Source organism: Phascolarctos cinereus, unplaced genomic scaffold (assembly GCF_003287225.1).
Source record: "Phascolarctos cinereus isolate Bilbo 61053 unplaced genomic scaffold, phaCin_HiC Scaffold_726;HRSCAF=1367, whole genome shotgun sequence".
Lineage (NCBI taxonomy): Eukaryota > Metazoa > Chordata > Mammalia > Diprotodontia > Phascolarctidae > Phascolarctos > Phascolarctos cinereus.
The window spans coordinates 34248222-34264203 of record NW_027556098.1 but is presented as its reverse complement, the minus strand read 5'-3'; the positions used below and the strand labels follow the sequence as shown (position 1 = coordinate 34264203).

The 15982-nt window shown below is 37.3% G+C and overlaps 1 protein-coding gene across 4 annotated transcripts in view; it reads left to right on the top strand.

Annotated features, from left to right (window-relative positions):
* The first annotated feature begins 12663 nt into the window (after window positions 1-12663).
* The window catches only part of MGAT4A (alpha-1,3-mannosyl-glycoprotein 4-beta-N-acetylglucosaminyltransferase A), a 139944-nt gene continuing 136625 nt past the window's right edge, over window positions 12664-15982 (top strand). For 3 of the 4 annotated variants that reach the window (XM_078146372.1, XM_078146369.1, XM_078146370.1), the window contains exons 1-2: window positions 12664-13272; window positions 13357-13436. The gene's annotated coding sequence lies outside the window, so the exon portion shown is untranslated. Of the gene's footprint in view, window positions 13273-13301; window positions 13437-15982 lie in introns of those variants that run through there. The other variant, XM_020992812.2, reaches the window with a different exon arrangement.

Sequence of the window (15982 nt, the reverse complement as noted above, 5' to 3'; positions counted from 1 at the left end):
TGCCCTGATATTCTAGAACCAGAGGGTAAAATAGAAATGGAAAAAAATCCACTGATCACTTCCTGAATGGGATCCCAAAATGAAAACTGCTTGGAATATTATAACCAAATTCCAGAGTTCCCAGGTCAAGGAGAAAATATTGCAAGCAGCCAGAAAGAAATAATTCAAGGATTGTGGAACCACAATCAGGATAACACAAGATTTAGCAGCTTCTACACTGAAGGAGTAGAGGTCTTGAAATATGATATTCCAGAGGGCAAAGGAGCTTGGATCACAACCAAGAATCACCTATCCAGAAAAACTGAGTATATTCCTTCAGGGGAAAAAATTGACATTCAATGATATAGAGAATTTTCAAGCATTCTTGTTGAAAAGATTACAACTTAATAGAAAATTTGACTTTCATATACAAGACTCAAGAGAAGCATAAAAAGATAAACAGGAAAGGGAAATTGTAAGGGACTTATTAAAATTAAACTGTTTACATTCCTACATAGGAAGATGTTATTTGTAACTTATAAGACCTTTCTCATTATTAGGGTAGTTAGAAGAAATACATATAGACAGAGGGCACAGGTGTAAGTTGAACATGAAGAGATGATATATGAAAAACAAAAATAAGGACTGAGAATGTACTGGGAGAAAGAGAAAGGGAGGGGTAGAATGGGGTAAATTATCTCACATAAAAGAGGCAAGAAAAAACTTTTACAGTGGCAGGGAAGAAGGAGGAGGTGAGGGGGAGTGAGTGAACCTTACTCTCATCAGAATTGGCTCAAAGGGGAAATACACACTCAGTCAGGTATAGAAATCAATCTTACTCTGCAGAAAGTAAGAGGGGAAGGGAATAAGAAAAGGGGGAGGTGATAAAAGGGAGGGCAGATTGAGGGAGGGGGCAGTTGGAAGCAAAACATTTTTGAGGAGGGACAAGGTAAAAGGAGAGAGAGAATAGAATAAACAAGGGCGGGGAATAAGATGGAGGGAAATACTGTTAACAACAGTAATTACGAAAAAAATTTTGAAGAAATTTCTCTGATAAAGGCCTCATTTCTTAAACATATAGAGAATTTAGCCAAATTTATAAAAACAGGAGTCATTCCCCAATTGATAAATGATCAAAAGATATGATCAGTTTTCAGATGAGGTAATCAAAGCTATCTATAGCCATACGAAAAAATACTCTAACTCACTGTTGATTGGAGAAATGTAAATTAAAACAATTCTGAGGTACTACCTCATACCTATTAGATTGGCTAATGGGACACCAAGGGTAAATGACAGGTGTTGGTGGGGATGTGGGAAAAATGAGACATTAATGGACCTTTGATGGAACTGTGAACTGATTCAACTGTGTAGTAGAGCAATTTGGAACTATGCCCAAAAGGCTATAAAATTGTGCATACCCTTGGGCCTAGTGGGTACCACTGCTAGGTCTGTATCCCAAAAGAGATAAAAAAATAAAGAGGAAAGGGACATACATATGTACAAAAATATTTGTAGCAGCTCTTTCCTGGGGTCAAAGAGTTAGAAATTAAGGGGATGCTCATCAATTGGGGAATGACTGAACAAAACGTGGTATGTGATTGTGATGGAATGCTATTGTGCTATAAGATGTGATGAGCAGCATGCTCTCAGAAAATCCTGGAAAGACTTAACATGAGCTGTTATACAGTGAAATGTACTGTGTACAAAGTAATAGCAATATTGTAAGATGATCAGCTGTGAATGACTTAGCTGTTCTCAGCAATACAACGATCCAAAACAACTCTGAAGGACTTATGATGAAAGATGCTATCCATCCCCAGACAAAGAGATGATGAGTCTGAATATAGATTGAAACATACCTTTTTTTTAAATTTATTTTTCCTGAGGTTTTTTTTGTCTATGTTTTCTTTCACAACATAACTATTGTAGAAATGTTTTGCATGATTACACATGTGTAACCTATATCTAATCGCTTGTCTTCTCAGTGAATGGGGAGTGGGGAGGAAGGAACTGACAGAAATTGGAACTCAAAGTTTTAAAAAATGAATGTTGCAAATTGTTTTTACATGTAACTGGGGAAAAATAAAATATTTTTAAAAATAAAATAAAATGCAAAAAAATGATGAGCAGGTTGATTTTAGGAAAATATGGAAAGACTTGCATGAAATAAAGATGAGCGAAACACACAAATCACAAAATGTAGGGGTTCATAGATGTGTTCTCAGCCATAAAATATGGACTTTATAAGCCTTGAGATCATAAAATGAGTGCTACAGGTCATATCCAGTCTTCTTTTGACTCTGGAAATACTCTGCAGTTGCAAACAACATTTGTTCATCTTTTTGAAGATGAGTGATTCTCTTTGCCACTCAGCACTATTGTAAAAGAGGAGAATGTAGTCTGCATATTTAAAGGGAAAAGACATTTATAAAAGCTTCAACATAACCAGACTTTCTTTCAATCTATCTGTCAAAATTGACATTTTCTTTTTTTTTTCCACAGATAACTTTCAAAATTTTTATTTGTGAGGGAGTTTATCAGGTGACTTCCTATTCAGTTTGATGAGTTAATAAACCTGATCTGTGTCTTTTTCTCTCAGTCTTTTTCTCCACCTCCCTCTCTCCCCCTAGATTCATCTCTCTCCAGCACCACCACCTTTTTTTTTTTTATTTTCACATTAGTGATGTTGTAAGTAAGAATTAGAACCAACAGGAGGAACCATCAGAAAGAGGAAACAAAACACAACATAAGGAAATAAATAGCAAATGGTATGCTAGAATCTGCATTCAAACTCCATAGTTCTTTCTTTGGATGTGGATAGCATTTTCCATCTTGAGGCCTTTGGAGATGTCTTAGATCCTTGTATTCCTGAGAAGAGCTAAGTCTGTCAATATTAGTAATCACCCAATGTGGCTGTTACTGTATACAATGTTCTCCTGGTTCTTCTCACTTCTCTCAGGAACAGATCATACAAGTCTTTCCAGGTTTCTTTGCCTGTTCATCATTTCTTATAACACAATAGTATTCCACTACATTCACATACCACAGCTTGTTCAGCCATTCCCCAATGGATGGGCATCCTCTCAATTTCCAATTCTTTGCCACCACAAAAAGAGCTGCTATAGATATTTTTGTACATGTGGGTCCTTTTCCCATTTGTTTGATCTCTTTGGGATACAGCCCTAGAAGTGCTATTGCTGGGTCAAAGGGTATGCACATTTTTATAGCCCTCTGGGCATAGTTCCAAATTGCTCTCCATAATGGTTGAATCATTTCACAACTCTACCAACAATGCATTAGTGTTCCAGTTTCCCCACATGTTCTCCAACATTTATCATTTTCCTCTTTTGTCACAACATTTTCTTTTCCCAACGTAGATAATACAATTGGCAAACCTGAATTTAAGAAACTCAACTTTTTATGAAAATATTTTGACAAAAATGGAAAAAAATCCCATCCTGGCATTACAGAGCTAGATTATAGTTTGGACATTGCCACTAAACAACCGTGTATCTTTGGGCATATTAGTTAGCCTCTGTAAAGAAATACTTTAAAATGGGAAGGATGAATGCTCTCTACTTTCTCCTTTGGGGCATTTTTTTAACAGCTTTGATTTTTTAAAAAATTTTCATTTTTGGAGGTAATCAGGGTTAAATGACTTACCCAGGGTCACAGCTGTCAAACTGGCTGAGGCCAGATCTGAACTCAGGTCCTCCTGACTCCAGGGTCTGGCCAGTGCTCTATCCACTGCACCACCTAGCTGCTTTAGCTTTACTTTTCTCATCTCTTAAATGAGGTGGTTAAGCTAGATGCTCTCTAAGGATTATCCCAGGCTTGAATTCCACAATCTTATTTATAATCTCACTTTCTTGGTCTATAAAATGTACTTCTTATTTGGTCACCTTGACTCATCTCTCCCACTTCAATCCATTCTTAACACAGATACCAAAGTGATTTTCTTAAAGCACAAGTCTGACATCATCATCATATCATCATCATCATCATCATCATAGCTAGTCTTTACATAGTGTTTTAAGGTTTACAAAGCAGTTTAAAAATATTATCTCATTTTATTTTCACAACAACCCTGGGAAGTGGCTGCTATTATGTGTCCTCTTTGCTTAAGCATCTTGGAATTTCCAGTTTCCTTTGGACACAGAAAAATTGCTATCTTCTGCATCAATCCTTTCTTGACTTTTTTCCTCCAAATTATTAGTTTGCTTGATTTTTTCTTATAAGGGAGGACTCACTAGAGGGGGGCCTGCTAGACATTGCTATGATGTTAAAAACTGAAGACATGAATAAAACTTTTGTTTTTAATTAATTTAAATTAGCCAGGGAAGGGGGATCCTGCCTTAAGGGGACAGAATAGGATCAATACTTATTTGCTCATCAGCCATCCCTTGTTGTGTTGTTCCATCATGTCTGCCTCTTTGTGAACTCGTGAATGATAGCACATCAATACTGTCCAGGTGATTTTCTTGGTAAAGTTACTAGAATGTTTTGCCATTTACTTTTCCACAATTAAGGTAAACAGAGGTTAAATTTGCTCATGGTCACACAGCTAGTAAGTATCTGAGGTCAAATGTGAACACAGGTCTTCCTGACTCCAGTTCTAGTGCTCTATATACTGACCCACCTAGTTGCCTCAGTTAAATGGGGGTTATCACAAAATGATGATTTTTGAGCATCCCAAGCAGGGATCTAGGCAGTGGTTTCACACACACACACACACACACACACACACACACACACACACACACACACAAGATTGGATGTTCTCCCACACACATATATTCATCTTCATGATCACTCAATCCTATATGAATTAATAGAATACAATTGTGATGTAATAAAAAATGAAAGTGATGAGTTCAGATGCCTAGAAAGACTGGTATGAATTGATGCAGAGTGAAGTCAACAGAACGAAGAGAATAATTTATACAGTAACAAGCAAAGGAAACAACTTTGAGAGTGGTTCTATCATGTCTTGATGATCTTAAAAGAAGACTGGAAAGGGAAGAGGAGAAATATTGGGATGGGGAAAGAAGGGAGAAACAGGTTGAGGAAAAATCTCAAAATCAGGATTCTAAAATAGATGTCTCTATAAACAAGGAAGAAGTAGAGTGAATTAGTGTGACACTAACTTCTTTCTCATCTGAACTGGTCAAAGGAAGAAGCAATACACATACACATTAGCATATAGAAATACATTTCACTAAACAAATAAATAGGAAGATAAAGAGAGAAGGAAAAGAGGGAAGGTAGATTAAAGGAGTGATTTGTCCAAAGAAAACACACTCAAACTAAGGACATATGAAAATATTTATAGCATCTCTTTTTGCATTGGCAAAAAAAATTGAAAATTGAAGGAGAGCCCATCAGTTGGGGAATGGCTAAACAAGTTGTGGTATATAAATATGATGGAATACTATTGTGCTATAAGAAATGGTCAAAGGGATCGTTTTAGAGAAACCTGAGAAGATTTGTATGAACTAATGCAGAGTGAAATGAGCAGAAGTAGGAAAACAATGTGTACAATGACAACAATATTGTAAAGAAAAACAACTTTGAAAGATTTAGGAACTCTGATCAGTGTAACATCCAACCATGATTCCAACAGATTTGTAATAAAACATTCTATGGTGAAGGAATCAGAGTGCAGAATGAGACAAATATTTTTGAACGTGGCCAATGTGGAGTTTGATTTTTTTTTACCTCACTGTACTTGTTTGTAACAGAGAGTTTGTTTTTCTTTTTTTTCTCAATTGGGGGTGGAAGGAGGAAGGAGGGAGAAGTGGATTTTTGTTGACTAAAAAATATTTAATTGAAAAAAGAGTCCCTGCCCTCAAGGAACTTATTTTCTAATGATGGAGATAACATGTATATATAGTCATATATACATGATATATGTAAAATGAATAAAAGGTTGTTTTAGTAACAAGAGCACTTATTTCTCCTTTGTTTTCAAAGACTTGCACTTGCATGTGAATTGGATTTACGTGAGGCAGAGATGCACAAAGTTAGCCTTACACTTTCTTCCTGAGTCATTGACGTCCAATGGTGGGACAAAAGTCAAGATGGCTGGCAATAGCCAGGAATGCAGTGGATGTTCTTGGCATCTTCAATGTCTGACCGATCGCTGAGCATTCCACTGTGCCTGCTTCAGCTGCCTTCATGGCCGTTCGAACAAATTGTTCTCATCTGCCCATTCTGCCAGGGAAAGTCTTCACCTGCTTGGAAAAGGCATCCCCCTAACTCACTGACAGGCCTGTCAGTTACCCTCAATCTGCTTTAACCCATCTGTGAGATGGTTTACCAGGTGTGGCCACTGTACATGCTACAGCTTCTTGGAGCCACAGGTGAGAATTGGGTGAAGGTGGATGAGCAGCCCTGAAAAAGGCTCAGCGAGCTCTCACAGCAAAGGTGCTACTCCTCCCTGAACACCCCAATACACCCTAGAAACAAGAGCACCAGCAGCTAAAAGGTTCAGGAAAGGCTTCAAAAAAAGGTGACCCTTGAGCCGAGTAGTGAAGAAAACTAGGGATTCTAAGAGATGGAGGATAGTAGTTAGGACTTTTTAGGGTCTGGGACAGTGTAAAGGTGGAAGATTATGTATGTATAACATTGAGAGATGTAGGAAAGCTGGAAAGGTAGAATAGGAGGCAGCTTCTGAAGAAATGGTCTCTAAGATCAATGCATTCCCTTCAGACCAGTGTATTACAGAACTTAGCACAGTGCCTGGCACAAAGGAAGCATTTAATAGATGCTAATTGACTTACAGTTCATACAATGTGGATTTCTGCCCTCAGTATCTCAGGAGGGAGTTCTGACCAGACTTAGAGGAAGCATTTTGGTCATGTGCAGAGTGCACAAGGAGAGCCCTTTGTTCTTTGTCCTTTTTTTTTAGGCTATTGGGGTTAAGTGTCCAGTCTTTGCTCTGAAGTCGCATTTGAATTCAGGTCCTCCTGACTTCAGGGCTGGTGCTCTATCCACTGCACCACCTAGCAGCCCTGAGAGCCCTTTGTTCCTGCTTGGGCTTAAATTGAAATTGTCATACACAAAGTGTTCTTATTGCCACAGGAAAATGCAATCTACATTCCAAACAACCCTAACTTAAAAGCAAACTTTTGAAACACAAGTCATTTGTAAATTGTGGTCTTCCTGTATTGAGACATCTCCATTTTTCTGTACAATATTATCTTCTTCTTATCCCTTGAAACCTTATAATAGTAATGTTATTAGTAGTAATTTAGTACCAATCCTTTGATTTCAAGAAATACCATATATTTGACATGAACTAGATGATATTTTAGGAAAATGTAAAGGCTTGTTAATTTTTAACCTTGTTTGATATTGAAAGTAGGTGTTTAGTTTGCACATATGCTCTCTTATGGTTTCACGTGCATCTAAATGTTTATTTTATGGCTAGTCTTGGTACTAGAGAGCCGATAATGAAATAATCCTCCCTGTTCTCAGTGACAAGGTGATTGTTTTGGGGGTAGGAGGAGAGGAACTATGTGTTTAGCAGTGTGGAGTGTGGTATGCAATATAAGATGTTATAATTGTGTGAGGTTTTTTGTGCTTAAATGGTTTTTTCTTAGTCATAAGGAAGGGATCATTTGCTGTGGGAATGGATTTGGTGTAAAAGCAAAACAATAATGCTTTTCAAAAATGCTTATTTTTAAAAAGCATGTTTATGAAAGTTTAAGAAAGCACCCGTCTGAGGAAGTACCCACACCAGCCATCCTACCTCAAACTAGCCTCAGTCCATGATTCTCCAGAGTACTTCTCAACTTGGCTTCTGCCCAGGTAGCTCCTCCCACCTCCACCTTTCTTTTATTCTCTCAGTAAAGAGTAAAATCCTTGAAGGCAGGGGTTATTTTTTTTCTTATATTTTTGTCTCCAGTGCTTAGCACAGAGCCTGGCACATAGAAAGGGCAAAATAAATACTCTGTCAGTCGGTCTGTCTATCTACCTACCTAGGTATCATTTACCTGTCTAAGAATTAGAAGGTGTTCTAAGAGGATGACTTTAGGAGTAAGAATCTTGACATCTAGATGGGAAAAGGGGTTGTCTCACTGAGGCTCCATGCACCACCTGAGCAACTAAAGATTGGACGAGGAGCTTTAGGATGAGTCCTACCTCCATTGCCCAGAGAATGCCTACCAAAATAGGGAGCTCAGCGGAGCAAATGGAACCTTGCTTCTCTATCTTGGTAGCAGAATAAACTTGTTAACCCTGAACAGCCTCAAGATGCAAGGTCCCAACCATCATCTTAGACTCAAAAGCAGTTCTGCCAAGTCCAGCCAGGATATCAGGGCTTTCAGGTCATTCCTGAGGACAGTTGGCAGTGTGATCTAGTAATAAGAGCTAGTTGGAGACCGAGGACTTGGGTTTACATCCTGATCCTGTTCATTGCAACCTATTGCATCAGAAAAAACATTATATAACAAAATAACTTACCTTGAACAAGTCACAAGGTCTCTGGGCCCCAGTTTCCTTATCTGTAAAAGGAAGGAATAGGAGTCGATGACCTCTAAACTCCTTTCTAGCTCTAAATGCCATGATTCTGTAAACAAATACTTGAGCAAACACGTGTGGGGCACTAAGCTAAGTACTGGGAACAAGAAGAGATAGAAGATGGTCTCACCCTCAAAGAGGCATGGTTGGAGACACAGGGAATGTAAAAATGGAATGTGATAATATTCCTAAATGTAATTTTCACATTTAGTGCAATACTAATCAAAATACCCAGGGATGTCTTTACTGAATTGGATAAAATCCATAATGAAATAATAAGCAGGCAAAAATATTTAAAGGCATGTTGAAAAAAAAAGTTTATGAAGGTAGCCTTGTATTCCCAGCACTTAGTATAAGAAAAACTGTAGTACTGGGGAAAAAATAGAGAAATATATCAATGGAACTGAATGAAACAGCAGATTTAGAAACAAATGCAAACAAAAGTTAGCTTTTTTAAAAAACCATAGAAAGTAAAAGTTGATGGAAAGATTCATTATTTAGCAACTGTATTACTAGATTGCAATCTGGTGGGAAATCGGTTTAGACCCACTTCTCATATCACATACATATCAGTGAATTCCAGATGGAAGATGGACTTAAAACATTAAAAATGAACTACAAAAATAGAAGGAAGAAAATGGAATAAATTAAATTTCCCTCAATTATGCAATTGAGATTACTTTGTTGGACAAATTAAGCAAATTGAAGGAACTATTAGAGGCAAGATAGATATACTTCATTATATTAAAATAAAAATTTTCTGTACATACCCAAATCATTATATAACATACACATTCAAATCAAAAGGAAAAGACAAATAATAGCTTGGATAAAATATTTATAGTAAATAAACAGATTAACAATTTGACATCTTAAGTAAACAAGGAACTATTAAAAATTTACAAAAGCAACTCCTAGTCCCTAATGAACAAATGGTTAAGGGATATGAAAAGATAGTTTATAAAAGAAAAACAAATGGTGAATAATCACTTGAAAAATGTCTAATAGTGCTAAAGTACAAGTAGTCTCACACTTATCAAATTGACAAAATTAATTAAAAACAATGAAACTCACTCTTTGTGGATTTTGGAAGAAACATTCATTCACTGCTGTTGGAATTGCAAATTAGAAGAATGGAAAAACTAGCTTTTGGAAAGCAAGCTGGCAATACACAGTAAAAGTTATTAAAACAATTATAATTTTACCCTATAACTCCATTGCAGGGAATATATATATATATATATATATATATATATATGTATGTATACACACACACATACGTATATACATATACATATATATATGAATAATCCAATATATTATATATGTGTGTATATATATATATATATATTTTTTTCTATACAAACCATTGTCTGGCTATGGCTCTCTAATCCTATACTTGTAAATCTGAGATTTTAATAAACCCAATGGCAGAACATTACATTTATCTCTATTAAATTTCATCTTATTAGATTCAACCCATAGGTCTAGAATTTTGAGATCTTTTTGGATACTAATTCTATCATCCATTATCTACAAATCTGATAATATGTCTTCATCCAAGTCATTGATAAAAATGTTAAATATCACATGACCATGAACAAATCCCTGGAGAACTACACTAGAAATATTTATCCATCTTAATATCAGTCCATTAATGACTACATTACTGGAAACTGGATTCAGCCATTAAATCAATATTGAACTAAGAGTTGGATGTTACAAGACTTTATATTGATCGCTATTGAATTTCATCTCGTTGAATTCCACCTAATATTTTAGCCTGTCTAGAGCCTTTTGGATTCTGATTTTGTCATCCACTGTGTTATTTGGTCTTCCCAATGCTGTGTCATCTTGATGACAAACTTTAAAAACATATCATACGACTTCATCCAAGTCATCGATAAAAGTATTAAACAGCACAGGGCTAAGCACAGATCACTTGTATACTCCACTGAAACTTACTGTCCTGTTGATAGTGAACCATTAATACATACTTTAAAACTAAACAACACAAAAAAGTAACAACAACAGTAACAAAGTACTCTTTGAATCTGGCCATCCAAGCAGTTCTGAATGTGTCTAATTATATTGTAATCTCTCCATCTTCTCCATCAGAATAATAGGAAATACTTTATCAAAAGTTGTGCTAAAATCTAGGGAAACTATGTCCACAATAATTTTGATTACATTAAATAGAAAGGTCTTGCACAAACAAAACTTATGTTGTCAAGATTAGAAGGAAAGCAGGAAACTGGGGGGGAAATTTTACAGGAAGTTATCTCTGGTAAAGGCTTCATTTCTCAAATATTTAGAGAACTGAGTCAAATTTATAAGAATAAGAGGTATTTCCCAATTGCTAAATAGTTAAAGGATATGAACAGGCAGTTTTCAGAAGACAAGATTAAAGCTATCCATTGTCATATAAAAAATACTCTAAATCACTATAGGTTAGAAAAATGCAAATTAAAACAACTCTGAGGTACCACCTCACCCCTACCAAATTGGCTAATATGAGAAAATAGAAAAATGACAAATGTTGGAGAGCGTGTGGAAAAATTGGGACACTAATGGTATTGGTGGAGTTGTGAACTCATCTAACCATCCTAGAGAGCAATTTGGAACTGTGCTCAAAGGGTGTAAAACTAATGCATAATACCCTTTGACCCAGCAATACCATGAATAGGTCTGTTTCCCAAAGAAATCAAAGGAAAAGGAAAAGGACCTATATGCACAGAAATATTTATAGTATCTTTTTTTTCTGGTGGCAAAGAATTGGAAATCAAAGGCATGCCTATCAATTTGGGAATGGCTGGATAACTTACGGTATATGATTGTGATGGAATAATATTGTGCTGTACTGTGCTATACAGCAATATTGTACAAGGATCAACGTTGAATGACTTGGCTATTCTCAGAAATACAAGGATCCAAGACAATTCCAAAGGACTTATAATGAAAAATGCTATCCACCTCCGGAGAAAGAACTGATGGAGTCTGAGTGCTGATTAAAGCACAATTTTTTTCATTTTCTTTATTTTTCTTGCTTTCTTTTTTTCAATATTGCTAATTTCAATATTTCAATATGGCTAATGTTTTGCATGATTGCACATGTATAATGAGTATCATATTTTTTTGCCTTCTTAATTGGTGGGGGAGGGTTGGGAGGGAAAGAGATTTGGGGGCTCAAAATTTTTTTTAAATGTTAAAAATAAATAATAAAATTTTAAAACCCTGTACCACATCATTTCCTTCATCTACCAGTTTAGTAATTCTGTCAAGAAAGGAAATGAGGTTAGTCTGGTCTGACTTGTTTTTCATAAAGCCATGCTGACTCTTGGTAAACACTGCTTCTTTTTCTTGTTATTGTTTGGTCTGACTCTTCCGGACCCCATTTGGGGTTTTCCTCACAAAGATACTAGAGTTGTTTGCCATTTTCTTCTCAAGCTCATTTTGCTGATGAGGAGCTGAAGCAGGCAGAAGTTAAGTGACTTGACGAGGGTCACAAGCTAGTAAGTGGCTGAGGCCAGATTTGAGCTCAGGAAGATGAGTCTTCTTAACTCCAGGGCAAAACCTGTATTCATTGCACCTTAGCCACCCTTAGAAAGGGCATGAATGAAAGGTACACTAAGCAACAGTTATAGATTGATGATAGATAGATAGAATTGATAACATTTGATAATTTTAAAATGCTTACTCTGATGCCAGGTGTGGTGCTAAGCACAAGGATACAAATACAGCAAACAAGACATTCCTTACCCTGAAAGAGTTTATATTAAAATGGAAGAAAACAACACTTAAAGGGGAAGTAGGGAAAGTAGGCTGGGGAGCCCAAAGAAAGGAGTCAGCAGTCCTTTGGGGTGGTGGATCGGGGAAGCTCAGAGCAAATATTTCTCCTGAGTTGTAAGGCAGCCAGTGAGAAGGCAAAGAAATCTGGAGAATAAAGTCAGGCAGGAATGAAGTAGGCTGGTTGGAGCCTCTACTGAAATGGAGATTGGGAAGGAAAGTTGGCTAGTGAGTGAGGCACCAATTGAAGTTAAATAGTGTAAATTAGACCAAGTAAACTGCTTTCTTTCTCCTGAGGGTAGATTTGGTAGGTTGGTAAAGACAGACCAGGGAGCTTGTTAGAATGCTTTTAACCAGAGTTCAGCAAAAGATGAAGTCTAGGGCAAAGCTTAAAATAAGGAACTTGGAAAGCCACATCCTTCTCTGTTAGCATTTGAATGATAGGAAACACCCAAGCTGGGTTCCAGAACCTAGCCCCCAAGCATAGTTAGCTAAACTGTCTTTATCAGAAGCCTAGACTCAAATACTAGCTACTACACGCAGTTCTGAGACAGCAGCCACTGTAATTCTGGGATGGGGTGCTGCATAGGAGTGGACAGGATGTATGGGTATTTAAAACAAAACTGAGTCTCATTTCATGAATTTCACGCTAGTGCTTGCAGAAGTTGGCTTCTGTAGTTCTTCGAGGGTACTTAATAAAAGGCAGTGCCCTTGTGTTCAACAAATAGGGACTTTGTATTGGATTTTGGGAATCTAGGCCACAGCAGTATTGGGATTTGCCTTCTGGTTTCTCTTGCAGATTAGTTGTGTCACTCTGCATGTATTTTCTACAAAGTTAAAACCCTAGAGGGCTAGTCTATTCTGTCTTTCATTTTTGGGAGGTGTGTGGGGGGATGTCTCTGGGGAGAACCCTCTCTCCCCAAGTCATCTTATCTATCTGCAAACAGAGAGACTAGAGTTAATTGCTGTCATCCGAGGGAGGTAAGTTAGAAATTGACCACAAGATTGGTCTAGAAACAACTCTCTGACTTGTCTGCAATGAGGCATTTCTTCCCTCACCGGCAGGAAATGTGACACCAACATCCTGCTGGAACTTTGGACTTTCCCCACTGAGCCTGGACCTAGAACCTTGGGAGAAAAAGGAGGTAGGAAGTGACAGTCTGTGACCTCACCCTTAGCCTCCAAGCTGTTGCCTGCATTTTTTTTTTAGTATGACCACTTATCTTCAGATGCCTCTAAAATGAATGAAACATTGTAAATACCTGATAAGTACTTTGCCAACAGAATTGTGATTATTTTCTTAGAAGATGAATTTATGAAACAAAAGACTTAAATTCATTGGATTTAGGATTTGTTAGTTTAAGAGCTACCCAGTACAATCTAAGAGCTGTTCTATTGTTTCACTATCATCAGAAAACTCTGAGCTGCTGCTCAAGGTTTTTTACAGCCCCATGAAAAAATTGTGGGATAGGCTAAGTTGGTGGTGGACTCTCATAACTTCCCCTTTCTGCCCCCTTTTTGGTATTAAGTGATGCCTCTTTCTACCATGTTCATTGTCTTTATGTTCTTATGTGTCTCTGTATTGCTTCCAGAATCAGACACAAAATTCTCTGGTGTTCAAAGCCCCTTCATAGCCTACCCCCTTCCTACTTTTCCAGTCTTCTTTACACTACAATATTATGAAAGGGACACTGGCCTCTTTGCTTTTCTAAGAACAAGATACTCCATTTCTAGGTTCCAGGCATTTTTTCTTGTCAGCTCTGCCTGGGGAATGCTCTCCCTTCTCAACTCTACCCTCTGGCTTCAAGTCCCAACTAAAACTTCTTCCTCTATAAGAAGCCTTACCCAAACCCACATAATTCTTGTGCCTTCTCTTTCCCCCATCCCCTGTTTATCCTGTATATCCTGTTTGTATATATTTGTTTGCTTGTTGTCTTCCCCATTAGATTGTGAGGTCTTGGGGGCTGGGACTATTCTACTGGACTAATTCATTCACTTTAAATAAAGGATGTGGCTCAAAGTGTTATCTCTCCTAGAGATATTCACATTTCGGCAGCAGAGAGTTAAAGCCTTTCACCAAAGTAGCAAAGTACAAATGGTGAACATTCAAGATTTTGTGCGGAGTTTGATGAATGGGGTGAGGGGTTGAAATTGGAGGTCACATAGCAGCACACCACATAGGTGGCTGTCTAATCTGTCTAAACCTGGATTGTAAATAATAACTTGTTATCTGAGTCAGGGAATAAGGGAGCTGAAAAAGAAAGACATTTCACTAAACTGGATGGACTGAAATTATAGTTTAAAAAATCTGGCAGTTTTACAAATACAGATTACAAGAAATAGAATTGCCAAACAATGTTCCCTTTACTTGGAGTTCATTATTTAGTGCTGTCCTAAGGCTTTAAAGATGTGGGCCAAATCAGTCATTTTACAAAATGCTCTCTTTGTGCTTTATTCTATGTGTAGGGCCATTTAGGTCCGAGTGTTTGCATAGGAGGTTTTTTGTAGGAAGTTGTTTTTGCAAGAGACCCACACAGATAATTTTCATGTGACCACATTACAGAATCACTGTTAAGACAGGCTGAGGGGCTACTGAAAGATGTAAATTGCTTCCCATATGTTTGGAGATCTAGCAATCATTTCTAGGAGTTAGATGTAACCCAGGGCTCAGGATTCTCCAGATACTTGGCTTGATTTACTGCTAGATGAAGGTAGATTAAATTCCTAAAAGAATGGTGACTAATCCTCTTCTCCGATCCCATACAGAATTTTTATTCAGGGTACTTTTCTACCTTCCTGCCAGAAGGATTCAGACAGAACTATACTTTATCTCTTCATGTGTTCCATCGCCTTTCTTGGTCCTCCTTAATGCTCATGTCTTCCCTCTACTGATTAACTCCAATTTATCCTGTATCTTGTTTGTACATAATTGTTTTTCATGGAGTCTCCCCATTAGACTGTGAGCTCCTTAAAAGCAGGGCTGACTTGCTTTTTCTTTGTATCAGCAGCACTTAGTATAGTGTATAGCACATAGTAGGTGCTTAATGACTCACTCTGTTGGTCATTTATTTGGCAACTATTTATGTATCAACAAGACATAGTGTAAAGCCCCATTCTTCTGTGAATGGACCAGGGACACAAAAGAAAGACATTTCAGTGGCTTTAATTTGCTAACATAAACTCTCAAATTTGGGATGCTTTGCAGTATTATTTTAAGTGAAAGGTTAAATTAGTTAAGAAACTCCCTAAATACTGCTTTTAATGCCAGCTTCTTAACAGTCAATCTCCTGTACCAGTCAGTCTTCATCACTTCCTTGTTTTCCCATCAGTGCCTTATATTCTGGGCATTGTTACCGTGCCCCCTGCACCGAGACTAATCTCAGCTTCCCAACTGTGCTGTGATAAATTGAGTATTGAATTTGCTATCAAGAAGACCTGGATTCAAAATCCTTGCTTTGAAAACGAGCTAACTAGTGGGCAAGTCCCTTGACCTTTTTCCTTATCTATAAAAGTGGTATCTGTCTTCACAGAATTGCTACTTTAAAGCTCTGTAGCAATGATACTTCTCTTTAATGTTTGCATTGTTGAAGGGATTTCCAGCTTGCCCCCATTAGAATGTAAGGACCTTGAGGGCACAGTGCCTGCCACATCATAAAGTCTTTATAAATGTTCGTTGTTTGATCGAAAACCC